General features: G+C 35.2%; 1 long non-coding RNA gene across 1 annotated transcript in view; it reads right to left on the bottom strand.

Annotated features, from left to right (window-relative positions):
• Positions 1-3725: 3725 nt before the first annotated feature.
• Positions 3726-13452, bottom strand: part of LOC103093541 (uncharacterized) — a 94454-nt gene continuing 84727 nt past the window's right edge. The window contains exon 3 of the long non-coding RNA XR_008913367.1: positions 3726-4439. This is a non-coding gene — a long non-coding RNA (uncharacterized LOC103093541). The remainder of the gene's footprint in view (positions 4440-13452) is intronic.

Raw genomic sequence — 13452 nt, 5'->3', positions numbered from 1 at the left:
TACTGGCTAAGATACATAGTAGTAGATCAATGAAATTAATAGGTTGGGGAATAAACAAAAAGTAGCTAGTGACCATAGTAATCTAGTGTTAGATAAACCCAAAGATCCAAGCTATTGGGGAAGAGCTCACTATTTGAGGAAAAACTGCTGGGAAAATTAAAAACAATATAGCAGAAGGCATAGACCAACATCTCACATTATGAACCAAGATAAAATTAAAATGGATATTTGATCTAGATATAAAGATGATACCATAAATGAATTAGAGGAACATGGAAAAGTTTACTTGTCAGACTTATAGATAAGGGAAGAATTTGTGACCTAACAAGACATAGACAATATGATGAAAAATAAAATGGATAATTTTGCATTATATCAAATTAAAATGATTTTGTCTAAACAAAACCAAAAGAACCAATCAGAAGGGAAGCAACAAATTGGGGAAAATATTTTTACAGCAAATATTTATGACAAAAGTCTCATTTCTGAAATATGTAGAGACCTGAGTCAAATTTATATGAATAGAAAGTATTCCCAATTAATAAATGATGAAAAGTCATGAATAGGCAGTTCTAGGATAAAGAAATGAAAACTCTCTAAAGCCAAATGAAAAATGATCCAAATCACTATTGATTAGGGAAATGCAAATTACAACTTTGAAATTCCACCTAATGCCTGTTAAATTGGTTTATGTGACCAAAATGGAAAATGGTAAATATTGGAAATCATATGGGAAAATTGAGACATTAATCGCTACTGGCAGAACTGTGAAATGATAAACCATTCTGGAGAACAATATGGAACCACATCCAAAAGATCATAAAATTATGTATCCCCTTTATCCCAGTGTTATCAATATTAGATCTATATACTGAAAAGATCCAAGAAAGAGAAGAAAGACCTACTTGTACAAAAATATTTGTAGCTGTCCTTTTTCTTCCAGAAAAGGGTTAGAAATTGAGGGATTGTTTATCCCATCAAAAATGGATGAACAAATTGTGGAATTTAGTTGTAATGAAACACTATCATGTGTGTAATTAGAATCCATTACCCTAAAAACAATGATCCCCAGCAAAACTATGATCCTCAGAAAACTATGATTCCCAGCACCCTACTCACTTCCTGTTATATACGGATGTAGATAGGACATAAATTGGGTCAGAACCCTTACTTCTCTCTGAGTAGATTAGTTTGAAAAGAAAACCACATTTTTCCTGCCCCCCTCACTTGGGCAATTTTTCCCAGTGTTGCCAATCCTGCCTCCTGCTGCTAACTCCCTGGGTGGTCCCAGCTGCCTGCTGATGATGATCCTGCTTCCTTCTGATTCTCCTGCTGTTGCTGCTGCTGCTGCTGTTACTACTGCTGATTGCTGCTGTCAAGCTGGGAGTCCTTGGAGCTGCTCTCCAAACAAGCTGGGAAATAATAAATACCTCTTTCTCTTACATTGCTAACACCTGAGTGCTTGCTTGCTGCTTGCTTCTGAAGCCCAGGTGTGTTTCCCTTAGGCAATGATTAGCCTCCTAAAGGACTTTTACATGAAGAGAGCTTCTACCCTCTTTACTCCCTGTCCATGTGGCAAGGGAATCAAGCTGCTCCCTGGCATTTTTACCCCAGGGGGGGAGGGGAAGGAAGGTTACTCTTCCAAGGAGGAAATAGAATTGCAAGCATGGCCCACTCTATGGAAGAGTGGTGTATTACCTATCTCAAACAGCTCCCAGTTTTAGAGTATCTTCTCTTACTACTGTCTTGGGTTCACTGGCATTTGCAATTAACTCAGTAATCCTACAATTCAGGGTAGAAATTCATCTCCCTACACCCCCTTGCCATTCTGCCCAGTCTCTTTCAACACATCTAATCTGGGATTCCTTGCTTCAGAAGCCCAGAAGAAAGAACTTTAAAAAATCTAGAAGTAAAATTTTTAAGCCTTTCAGATTCCATTGTTTTATGGAAGTCTCTTTATTGGAATTAGAAAAAAAGACTCTTAAATTACATGCCTGTATCCTGTCACATATTTTGTAATTTCTAACTTCTTGTTTTAAGATTTCATTTTGTGAAGTTCTGTTACACTATGTCATTTTAATCTACTGTGTTTTGGCTATTAGCAATATATTCTTTTGCACTGTCTTTATTTGTACCTTTCCTCCATGACTGGAATGGAGAATATACCATTGTAAAAGGACCTTTTAGTTGTTTTTAACAAGAGCTAAGGGTCCATTTAGTAGCTGAAGTGAAGTACTATAGCACTATTCCCCACCTCCACATTTATAAAAAAATGTAATGGGTGAGACATATAAACACATGCCTTTTAGGGCTGTTACAGTCTCATACCAGAGGAGCTGGGAAGCTTTTCCTCAGGGTCTGGTACCTCTAGATGGCTCCTAACACGGAACATTTTCCATGAAGCTTAGTAGCTTCTGGATGGTTTTTAACTCTTCAGCTTAATCTACCTCCACAAGAATGATTTAGATTCTTGGTGATGTTTTAGACCCAAAAGATTTTCTTGAATTAGATGCTATACTACTGCCTTTTTTTTATAAAGTTGTTTTCTTAGTGAAAAATGAATGTATCCTGAGTTGATCTATGTGTTTGCTAACACCCTCCTCAAGGAAGATTGTATAATTGTCATAAAATTCTAGTTTTATAAAAGTTAGGAAGCTTGCTAACTCCCAGAATCCAGGAAGTGAACTGCTTGGATAAGGCACCATAGAGATGCCTGCAGAAACCTCACACTGCACCAAAAGATCCAGAATGAACTTGCCATAAATGTAGAATTTAATTAATTGTGCAATACTTCAAGCATTATTTTTTAAAGTTTATTATCTGACAAAATAGAACCTTGTGATTAAGTTTTTCTACCTGCTCAAAAATCCCTACTCCACCAAAGGCTCAACAGGAAGGAAAGAGGCAGAGAGATGGGGCTACACCCAATTTATATCCTGTCTACATCAGAGCATAACAACAGGAAGTGAGTAGGGAGCTGGAGATCATAGTTTTTAGGGTAACAGATTCTAATTACACACATGCCACAGGAAATGGTAAACAGAATGAGTTCAGAAAGGATTAGATAGACTCATAAGAACTGATGCAAAATGGAGTGAACAGCACCCAAAAAACAGTGTATACAGTTACAGAAATATTATACAATGTTTAACTCTGAAGGATTAAACTATCTTTAGGAAAACAAAGTCCCAAGATAACCCCAAGGGACTAAAAAATGCTTATCCTCAGATAAAGAAGCAACTGTAGGAATCCTGAATATAGATCAAAGAATGCCATCTTTCACTTTATTTCATTTATGAGTTTCTTATGCTATGTATTTTTTATCATGGCATGAGGAATATGGAAAAAGGCATTTAATGAAAGCTTTGGTATAATCTATATCAGATTATTTACCACATGGACAGGCGAGGGAGGGAGAAAGAAAATCTGAATCACAAAATGGCAGAAAAATTTTTAAGTGTAATTTTAAAAAGAAGGTTTAAAAATGGAATATGATACTAAGACAAAATGTAACATTTTTTATTAGACTATTGTATATCTAATTTATCTCCTAACCTTAAAGCCTATATTTGTATTCCACTAAAGTAATAAAGTTATTGACCTCAACTCCTCACTCTTCAGCAATCTACTTGCCTAAAGAGTAGGCAATTCCTCCCAGCTTTTCTCCATGTATATTATATAAAGAAAGAAGGAAGGAAATAACTATTTATTAAGCAGCTACTGTATGTAGGTCCTGGTGCTAATTACTTTATAATATCAACTCATTTAATCCTCTCAACCATGTAGGGAAGCAAGTGCTAGGATAATCCCAATTTTACAGTTGAGGAAACAGACAGAGAGAGGTTTTATGATTTCTCTAAGGGTAACCCAGCTAGCGTCTAAGTTTTAATTTGAGTTCAAGATTTTCTGTCTCTGGACCGAGTACTATCTACTACAATAATGACCTTACAGGATTATGAGACTCATGGTAGATCAACAGATTCTAGATTTAGAGATGAAAGGGACATCAGGGAGCATCAGGTCAAACTTCCCTCTTTTATTAATTTTATTAATGAATAAATAGATGTCTGGAGATCTTAAGTGATTTAATCAAAGACACACACAGGAAGTAGATGATGTTGGAAAAATATGAACCCAGGTAATATCAGTTAGTCAATCAATAAGCATTCATTAAGTAATTACATGTCAGGCACTATTCTAAACAAAGGATACCATAAAAGGCATAAGAGATTTTATCCTCAAGGAGCTTCCAATTTAATGATAGAAAACAACACTCATAAGGAAAGGAAAATGATGGAAGGAAGGGTTGGAGAGAAAAAAAAAAAGAACTTGGCATGGGGATATGATGGAGAAAACCAGAAGAATATACCTGGGTGGGAAATAAAAGAGCTGTTTAGTGTGGGCTTCCTCCTTTCTTCCTTCTGAGAGAAGTCTTGAACCTGCAATTAGAGGAATATATTATGTATTTAATTCTAATCAATTTGAAGTACTTTGAAAAAGGTGGATTTAGACTCAAGATCTCGATTTGAATCCTGTCTCAGACGTATACCGAAACTGAGACGGTTACTTGATCTCTCTAAGCTTCAGTTTTCTCAGATGAGATGTCCCCTTAAGTTCCTTACAGCTCTAAATCCATATTTCTATTTATGTCAGTTATTGCCGTTTTCATTCATAAGATAAATAAATCTAGAACTGGCAGGGACTTCCACATCATCGGGTGTAGTCCTCTCACTTTACAGACTTCTTCCAGAGGAATGACTTCATACAAATACATTATTTCAAGGTTCATGAAGGCAACTGAAGCAGGCTCTGTGGAGCACTTGGAGCTTGGTCAGATATCAAAGATGTCAAGATCATCCACGGCATCCCAGACCATCACTAGTCCTCCTGATTTGTGTCTTGTTACTGGACTTGGATGACTGGAAGAGAGGGTGAGGATTATGACTGTACAATTTTGTTTTACTTAAATCCAATTCACAAGCAAGTCAAGACATCGCTTCTGACACCATAACCTTTTCAAAACAGGAAAACAATTATAGAGAGGAGGCTAAGGCCCACTGAATTTAAGGGATCTAAACGAGGACAGAAAAAGAAAGTCAAGATTTGAACTCAAATCCTCAGATACTTTGAAAAAAACAGATATTCTTTCCACTGAATGATGTCTCTCTTCCATTGTTCATTTTATTAATGAATACCTTTATTCATTTGTTTATTCATACTGCTGATCTTGGATAACTCAATCCCCTTTTCTCAGGAATCTTGCTTGAGCCTCTTACTCTTTCTATGTCTCCTAATTTGGAAAGTTTTGTTGTTGTTGTTGTTTTGTTTTGTTTTACTAGTTCTCTGATAAGAATTGGATCTCCAAAGTGCAGGGACCAGCTTAAGCTGGGAGAGACTCAGCACCTGGTTGACTTTAGAATGATGAATTATTCAGGTACAACCCTCAAAGACTGCCTTTTGAGTCTGGAGGGTCACATTCCACATCTCAGTGAAAGAAATTCCCACATCAATGAAATCATAGATCTTTGAGATATTGGATTATTACATATTACTTCTACCATTCATAATAATAATAGCTCATTTTTATATAGCACTCCATGGTTTACAAATATGCCTTGTATAGATTGAATAAATAATATGCCTTAGAAATAATAATAAAAATTAAAATAGCTGGCATTTATATAGCATTTTACAGTTGCAAATACATCTAAAATTTTACGAATGTATTCAGATGCTATAGCAATTAATAAAATGTCAAATTACTGACAAGTGTTGCTGAAATCATTTTTGTCATCATATATTTTCTCATGAAAATGATGAAGACTGAGGCCATTGAAATCTAGCCATTTTTTAAAACCTTCACCTTCCATCTTAGATTCAATACTGGGTATTAGTTCTAAGGCAGAAGAGTGGTAAGGGCTAGGCAATAGGGGTTAAGTGACTTGCCCAGGGTCACCCAGCTGGGAAGTGTCTGAGGCCAGATTTGAACCCAGCACCTCCCATCTGACTCTCAATCCACTGAGTCGCCCAGCTGCCTGCCCTAGCCCTTAAAAAAATAAACAAACCCTTACCTTATCTCTTAGAATTGATAGGAGTATCAGTTCTAAGGCAGAAGAGTGATAAGGACTAGGCAATTGGGGTTAAGTGACTTCCCCAGGGTCATAAAAAAGTGTCTGAGGCCAGACTTGAATCTAGTACCTCCTAACATTGGGCCTGCCTCTCTATCCACTGAGACACCTAGATGCCCTGACTCCAGTCTTTTGGCATTCTATTCTCTGCCAGTGAAAGACTATTTGAGCACGACTAATCTATATGTATTTATTTTGGGATTAAATTCGTGTAAGACGATACTCGAGTACATTGCCAAAATTGCCCCCATATTAAAATCTAAAATAAAAATGAAATCAACAATGTCTAATGATATTTTTTAGTACAAGAAATATTTTATGCTCTCATGAATAGTATATTTTATAAAGAGGAATATGAGTGAATATGCTTCCTTATCTTAAAAAAAAAAAAAAAAAAACCCTTTACTTAGGGTTGTAGCTATGTGGCTCAGTAGATAGAGAGCCAGGCCCAGATGAAGGTAGGTCCTAGGTTCAAATCTGCCCTCAGACACTACTTAGTTGTGTGACCTTGGACAAATCACTTAATAGTCTATTTTTTACTGTTCTTCTACCTTAGGACAGATACACAGTGTTTATCCTAAGATGGAACTTCACAGTTTTAAAAAAATCTTGACTTAACATGTAAGGTTTAATTGATTTAAAAGTCAGTTTCTAAATTGTTTTCTTAAAAGGTTCTTCAGAAAGATAGAGATTCAATGAGTAATAAAATAAATATAACATAAGTTGTATTTATTACATTTATTTATTACATTACATTACATGTATTTATTACATTTATTACAAGTGATACTTATTTTTTATCTCATCTACCAATTATATAAAAAAGCATCATTGTGGCTGTTCCATCTAGCTAGTAAATTTCTATTATCCTTTAAATAAAGCAGCTGTTCCTGTAAACTAATAAGAAAGTGAAACATTTGTTTTAACAAACTTTTTCAAATTGAACTGAAATATAAAATTTCGAAGATTTTTAAACGAGTACATGTGCATGTGTATTGATGTATACCTTTGTAGGTATTAAACATACACCAAGCATTAGCAATGAGATGGGGATAGAAATTAAAATGATGGAATCAAATGGAATTGCTTTTGGAAAATGGTGCAATGATTTTAATAATTTTCCATACTTCTCCATGAAATGAGCACCTGTTTATAACATATATTCCTCTAATAATTCTCTATAGCTGTGAGATATGGAATATCACCATTTCTGAATGAAACTGAAAGGTCTCCCCTAAATCAGGGGGAAATTGGATGGTAACTGTGGGCAGACATTTGCACCCAATCAATGAAGACATAATCAGAAGAAATGAGAAAAATGGAGTCCTTAGAGGGCAAAAGTAAAACAGAACACACCCTTAACCCCATTGCGCAGCCCTTACTGCTCTTCTGTCTTTGAACCAATACATAGTATTGATTTGAAGATGGAAGGTAAGAGTTTAAAGAAAAGAATACACCAACTCTATATAAAGTGTGAGGAATAATAAATGCACAACTGCAAGAGATAAAGAAGTTCTATAGGAAGTTGAGTGGTCCTCTCCTGAAGGATTTATGAGAAAACAAAGAAGATTGCCAGAAGTGGATGGATTGTGATCTGCATTGCTAGAAGGAGTATCCACATTAATAAAAATCACAAATCCATTAAAATAATAAGAATACATATCTTGGGACACTTAGATAGCTCAGTGGATTAAGAGTCAGGCCCAGAAGGGAGGTCCTGGGTTCAAATGTGACCTCAGACACTACCTACCTGTGTGAGCAGGGCAAGGTACTTAATCCCAACTACCTAGCCTCTATCTTCTGCCTTGGAAACAATATTTGTTATTGATTTTAAGATGGAACATAAGATTTAAAAATAAATTAGATATCTTCTCTTTCAATCTATATGCTCAGTGTAATTGATAAATTGTAGGTGAAGGAGTCACAACATTCATGTTTTCATATTTGAATAGGTTTGGAATCATTGGTCTATTTCAGATGATTCATCACTTGTGTTTCAGATGATTTCCTATTTGCATGTAGATTTAGAGTCAGAGGGCTTGAGTTCAAATTCTATTTCTGCTCTTTAACACCTGGGTAAACTTGTACAAAACCCCATAGTCTCCCTACACTTCAACTTGCTCATCTTTAAAATGAAAATGTTAAGCTAGATAACCTTCTAGGTCCCTTTCCTGTCTCCTTTCCTGTCTTAACTTATTGTCTTGTGACTTGAGTCAAATCTTGGTTCTACTATTACTAGTATGTCTCCTTGAACAAGTCCCTCTTAAATCCCAGTAATATAAGAGGCTCATGGAGATCTCAGAGTCATAGTGTCCAAGCCTTCATTTTAGAAACAGAAGTGACTTAAGAATTTAAGAAGCCCAAGATGAGAACTATTTCAAAGCCAGAATTTGAACCCAAGTATTTTGACTCCAAATTCATCACCCCCTTTCCCTTAATGTCTCTGAGTGAGTTTTCTCAGCCGTTAAATGAGAACAATATCCATTTCTCCTTTGACATAGCAACAATGTGTAGTGGGGAAAAGATACAGTGTGATGTAAACCAAAGAGTACTAGATTTAGACCAAAGGAACAAAATTCAAATCCTGCCACTGCTACTTACTACCTCTATTGCCCTAAGAAGCTCTCAGAACATGTGTTTCTTTATATTTAAACCAAGGGACTTGAGCTAGGGGACCTTCTAGATGCCTCCTATATCAAATCCCTGCTCCTGTGCTGATGCAGGCTATAATTATTAGTTTTCAGAGGGCAGAGTCCCCAGTAAGAACTTAGTAAAAACTTCTAGCTGTCCCATATATTTTTCCACAAAGTTTCTGATCTCTGGTCTATCATGCTTGCTTTCATCATATATTTTTCTTGATGGTGATTCACCTTACTTTTCCAAGTGTAATTTAGTGTCTACTACAACTTGGCGGCTCAAAGTCTCCAGTTTCAGTGATAAAATATCTCAGCATTGCCTATTAAAGCAAGATTCCCCTGGAAAAAATCAATCCCAGGGCAATTTCTATTAGGTGAGAGGGATGGAAAAGACTGTGACCCTGAATATAGATGCCATGGTCTAAGGAGGTTATAGGGGAAGTTCCAAAGGAAAAAAAGAAAAATCTTGTTTTGCCCCCCAGGGTGAGAGAATGGAAAAGTCAAATAAAAGCCTTCTGCCTCCAGGGCTTTTCCCTGACTACATACACCCCACAACTGAGAATCCACTTCCATTTAACTTCAGAAATGCAGATTGAAGGAAGTCATTGAAGACTAAATCAAAAACTTAGCTTTCATTCTTTTTTTCTGTCTTTAATGCCACTCCAATTTAAAATTCTCACATATTGTTTTGTGTGTATGTGGAAGGTCCTTAGAGATAACTTTGTATATTATAAATTTAGTTTGTATTGCATTTAGTTTAGAAGAAAAGAAATGTATTCTCCATCTTGAGAGAAAGTGTAGAGGCTGAAAATTCATGAAAGGAACTCATGTTAAAAAGGAAAGGGGGAAGAAAGGCAGAAAAGATCAACTGGAAAGTATCTTAAGGATCTTTTTATTTAACTTTCTTATTCAACTTGCAATAAACATTTGAATGACAAAATAGATATATTAAGTGGATAAGTCAAGAAAAGAGCTGACCTTTTCTTGAGACTCCCTTCAGCCAGAGTCCTTCCCTAAGAAGATCCTTGTTGAACCAGTGTTTTTCCCAATATCTCCCTTCTCTGCCGTAGCTCAAGACTCTATGTGTTCCACATAGGTGTGCTTGAACTAACATGCTTACGCCCTCCTCTCAAACATAAATGCTCAGAATTTTGTTCTCCTGTTCCCGTGGCATTTTCTTGCTTTTATAAAAATCTTCAGACTATGATTTTGTCCATCACACAATGGCTTTGATTCAAAGATGTGTACAGACCCTGTTCACACTCAGTTTTGTGGGTGCTTTTTAGGTGGGTAGGATAATGAATGGAACCCAGGCTTTAAAGATACGTTTAAGCCTTAAAACAACTTTCTGAGTATCATATTACTAATCCTAACAACAGATATGTTATAATAATTCACTTACATTATTGGATTTAATCCTCACAGCAATATTAAATTAGGTATGACAGGTATTATTTTCTTCCTAATTAACATATGATGAAATTGCGTCTCAGAGAATCAAAATATCACAACCCAAACAAGTTGTGGTATATAGTGGTGGTAGAATACTCTTGTGCTGTAAGAAATGATGAACAGGATGATTTCAGAGAGAGTTGGAAAGGCCTACGTGAACTAATGCAGAGTGAAATGAACAGAAGAGCACTGCATACGGTAACAGCAATATTGTGGAATGATCAGCTGTGAAAGACGACTTAGCTACTCTCAGCAATAAAAGATCCTGGACAATTCCAAGGGGCATGCAATGAAGGATACTATCTACCAGAAGAGGAAGAATGGTTGGAATCAGAATGCCGATCAAAGTATACACTTTTTCTGTTTAGTTTATTTGAGTTTTTATTGGGGGACAGCTTGGTTTCATATATGTTTTCTCTTAGAAAAATGAACAATATGTAAATATGCTTTGCATGATCAAACATGTATAACCTAGATCAAATTTTCTTCCTGATCTGGGGAGGGGTAGGGAAAGAAGAGAGTGAGACAATTTGGTTCATATCACTATGGAAAATTTATGTGGAATTTGCTATTACATATCATTGGTAAAATAAAATATCTTTAAAAACAAAAATGTTGATTATAGTAAATAAACCAAATTCTAATGTCATGGCAGATAAAGTTGTAAACTATAGAAAGATCATAGATTTCCAGAGCAGGGAAATATCTGAGGATTCAAATAGGTCAGTCTGTTCCTGTAACAGAAGGAACTACAACAGAAGGCATAAAAATATGACAGTATTATTTTAAAATTCTAAACATGCTGAACATGGAAATATGCATTGCATAATACTACATACACAATCCATATTATATTACCTGCCATTTCAAGGGATGGGAGGAAAGGAGAAAAATAAATCATAAATTGTCATAAAATTTTGACTAAATTCTTAATTTAAATAAAATAAAATATAAATTAAAGTTATATCTAAATGTAATCTTTAAAATATAAAATCAATAAAATTTTAAAGTAAAAAAAGTAGATAATAGCTCTAGTTGTAGGAGACCTTGAACACTATTTAGGCTAATACTCTCATTTTGCAAATAAAAAAAAAATGTGAGCCTCAGGGAGGTGAATTGATTTATCAGTTGAGGCATGAAAGCCCTCTTACTACAGGTGATATTTCAATCCAGGATCGGTGACCTTAGAGCCATTATTCTTTCCAAAGTATCATGTTGCTTTCAAGTTAAGTGTCTTGCCCATAAATTCAAAGGTAAGACCTGAACCCAAATCTTCTATGACTTCAAACATTTTTCCCTAAAACATATTTTTCCTTCAATTTGCAGATGAAAAATTAATACTCAGAGAAGCAATATCATGAATAGTAGATAACTGGGTGGTCTAGACTCTAGACCCAAAGCTATATCTTTTGTCACCACTTCCAAGATTCTTTCTTTTTTGCTCCAGGTCCTCTTAGACATTTATTCATTTATTTTCTAATTAGTTAAATGCTTTTGAGTCCATGCTATACTCAAGGTCCTTTGATTGCTTAAGTATATATACAGAACCATAAGGTAGAAATAAAAAGAAATTCCCCAAAGTTTAAGGAGAGTCTATTCTATTATTTCTTTTTATACATATTTTATTTCTTCTAATTCCATGAAAATGATTATCATTCTTTTCAGCCCTCTCACCCCTACCTTATGTATAAGGCAAGCGATTTGATATAGCAATATAAATGTATTCATGAGGGGGCAGCTGGGTAGCTCAGTGGATTGAGAGATGGGAGGTCCTAGGTTCAAATCTGGCCTCAGACACTTCCCAGCTGTGTGACCCTGGGCAAGTCACTTGACCCCCATTGCCTAGCCCTTACCACTCTTCTGCCTTGGAGCCAATACACAGTATTGACTCCAAGACGGAAGGTAAGGGTTTAAAAAAAATAAATGTATTCATGCAAAACATATTTCCATATTAGTTGTGTCATAAAAAAACACAACCCCCCACATTAAAATAAAGTAAAAAACAGTATGCTTTGATTTGCATTCAGACTCAATCAGTTCATTCTCTACCAATAGATAGCATTTTTCATCATAAATCCCTTGGAATTTTCTTGGATCTTTATGATTCTGAGAAAAGTTTTTATTCAAAGTGGATCACTGTAAAATTGTGCTTTCACTGTGTACAAAATTCTCCTGGTTCTGCTTAATTCATTTTTCATGAGATCATCGAGTTCTTTTTGGGCTTTTCTAAAAGCCTCTAGCTCATCATTTCTCTTAACACTCCTTGTTCAATCATTCTTCAATTGGTGGGCATCCTTTCAATTTCCAGTTCTTTGCTACCACAAGGAAGCAAACAAAAGCAAATTAATAAAAAGATGTACCTGAATGTAGACAATAAATGTATTCTTACAAACTTGGGATTGGAAAATATTTTGAAGTCATATTTTTTTGGTATGTTCAAGTAGTTCACTATGCATAGCTGGTTCATTAGGTAAGAGCACTGAATCCAGTAAAAAATGAAGTACAAATCTGGTCTTAAATACTTAATAGGTTTATAACCTTATATAAATCTCTTCACTTTTTTGGACTTCACTTTCTTCATTTGTAAAATGAGTCCAATAATAGTACCTCCTTCACAATATTACTATGAGGATCAAGTTTCATACTATATGCACTGCTCTTTGGAAACCTTTGGAACATATATATGTGCTACTTATTATTTTTGATGTCATTAAAATATGAAATTTTTTATAAAATAAAATTTTCTTTAGAAATAATAAACTTGGTATCTGAAAAATATCAAGAAAATGTAGGAAAGATTCCAGTGAGCTGGCTAAATTTCATTGACTAACTCATAGGAGGACATAGACAAGTATATACTAGATGGGCAGACATGGGCAAGTGGCATTTTGCTGCCACTAACGTGAATAACCACTGTGGTGAGATAGGTATCTATTTGCCTTCTATTATTTACATATTGTCTCATATCCTTCTTTGGAATGGAAAATCTGGGAGGATAAAGGCTGATTTTGTCTTAATTTGTGTCTTATGAACTCACCTCAGTGTCTAGCAGATAGTAAGTAGTTAATAAATACTCATCAGCTGATTGATTAACTGAATAATTTTGTAGAAAGGGATTCTTTCAGTTTAGGCATCATCATTGTGATTTGATGGGACTGGGAAACTAGGGCTCATACTATTGGTTTGCTTTTATGCTCTCTGAAGCATAAAAAGCCTAAGCCATTGGGAATTAGAGA

Source organism: Monodelphis domestica, chromosome 7 (genome assembly GCF_027887165.1).
Source record: "Monodelphis domestica isolate mMonDom1 chromosome 7, mMonDom1.pri, whole genome shotgun sequence".
Lineage (NCBI taxonomy): Eukaryota > Metazoa > Chordata > Mammalia > Didelphimorphia > Didelphidae > Monodelphis > Monodelphis domestica.
This window is presented reverse-complemented; position numbering and strand designations above follow the sequence as displayed.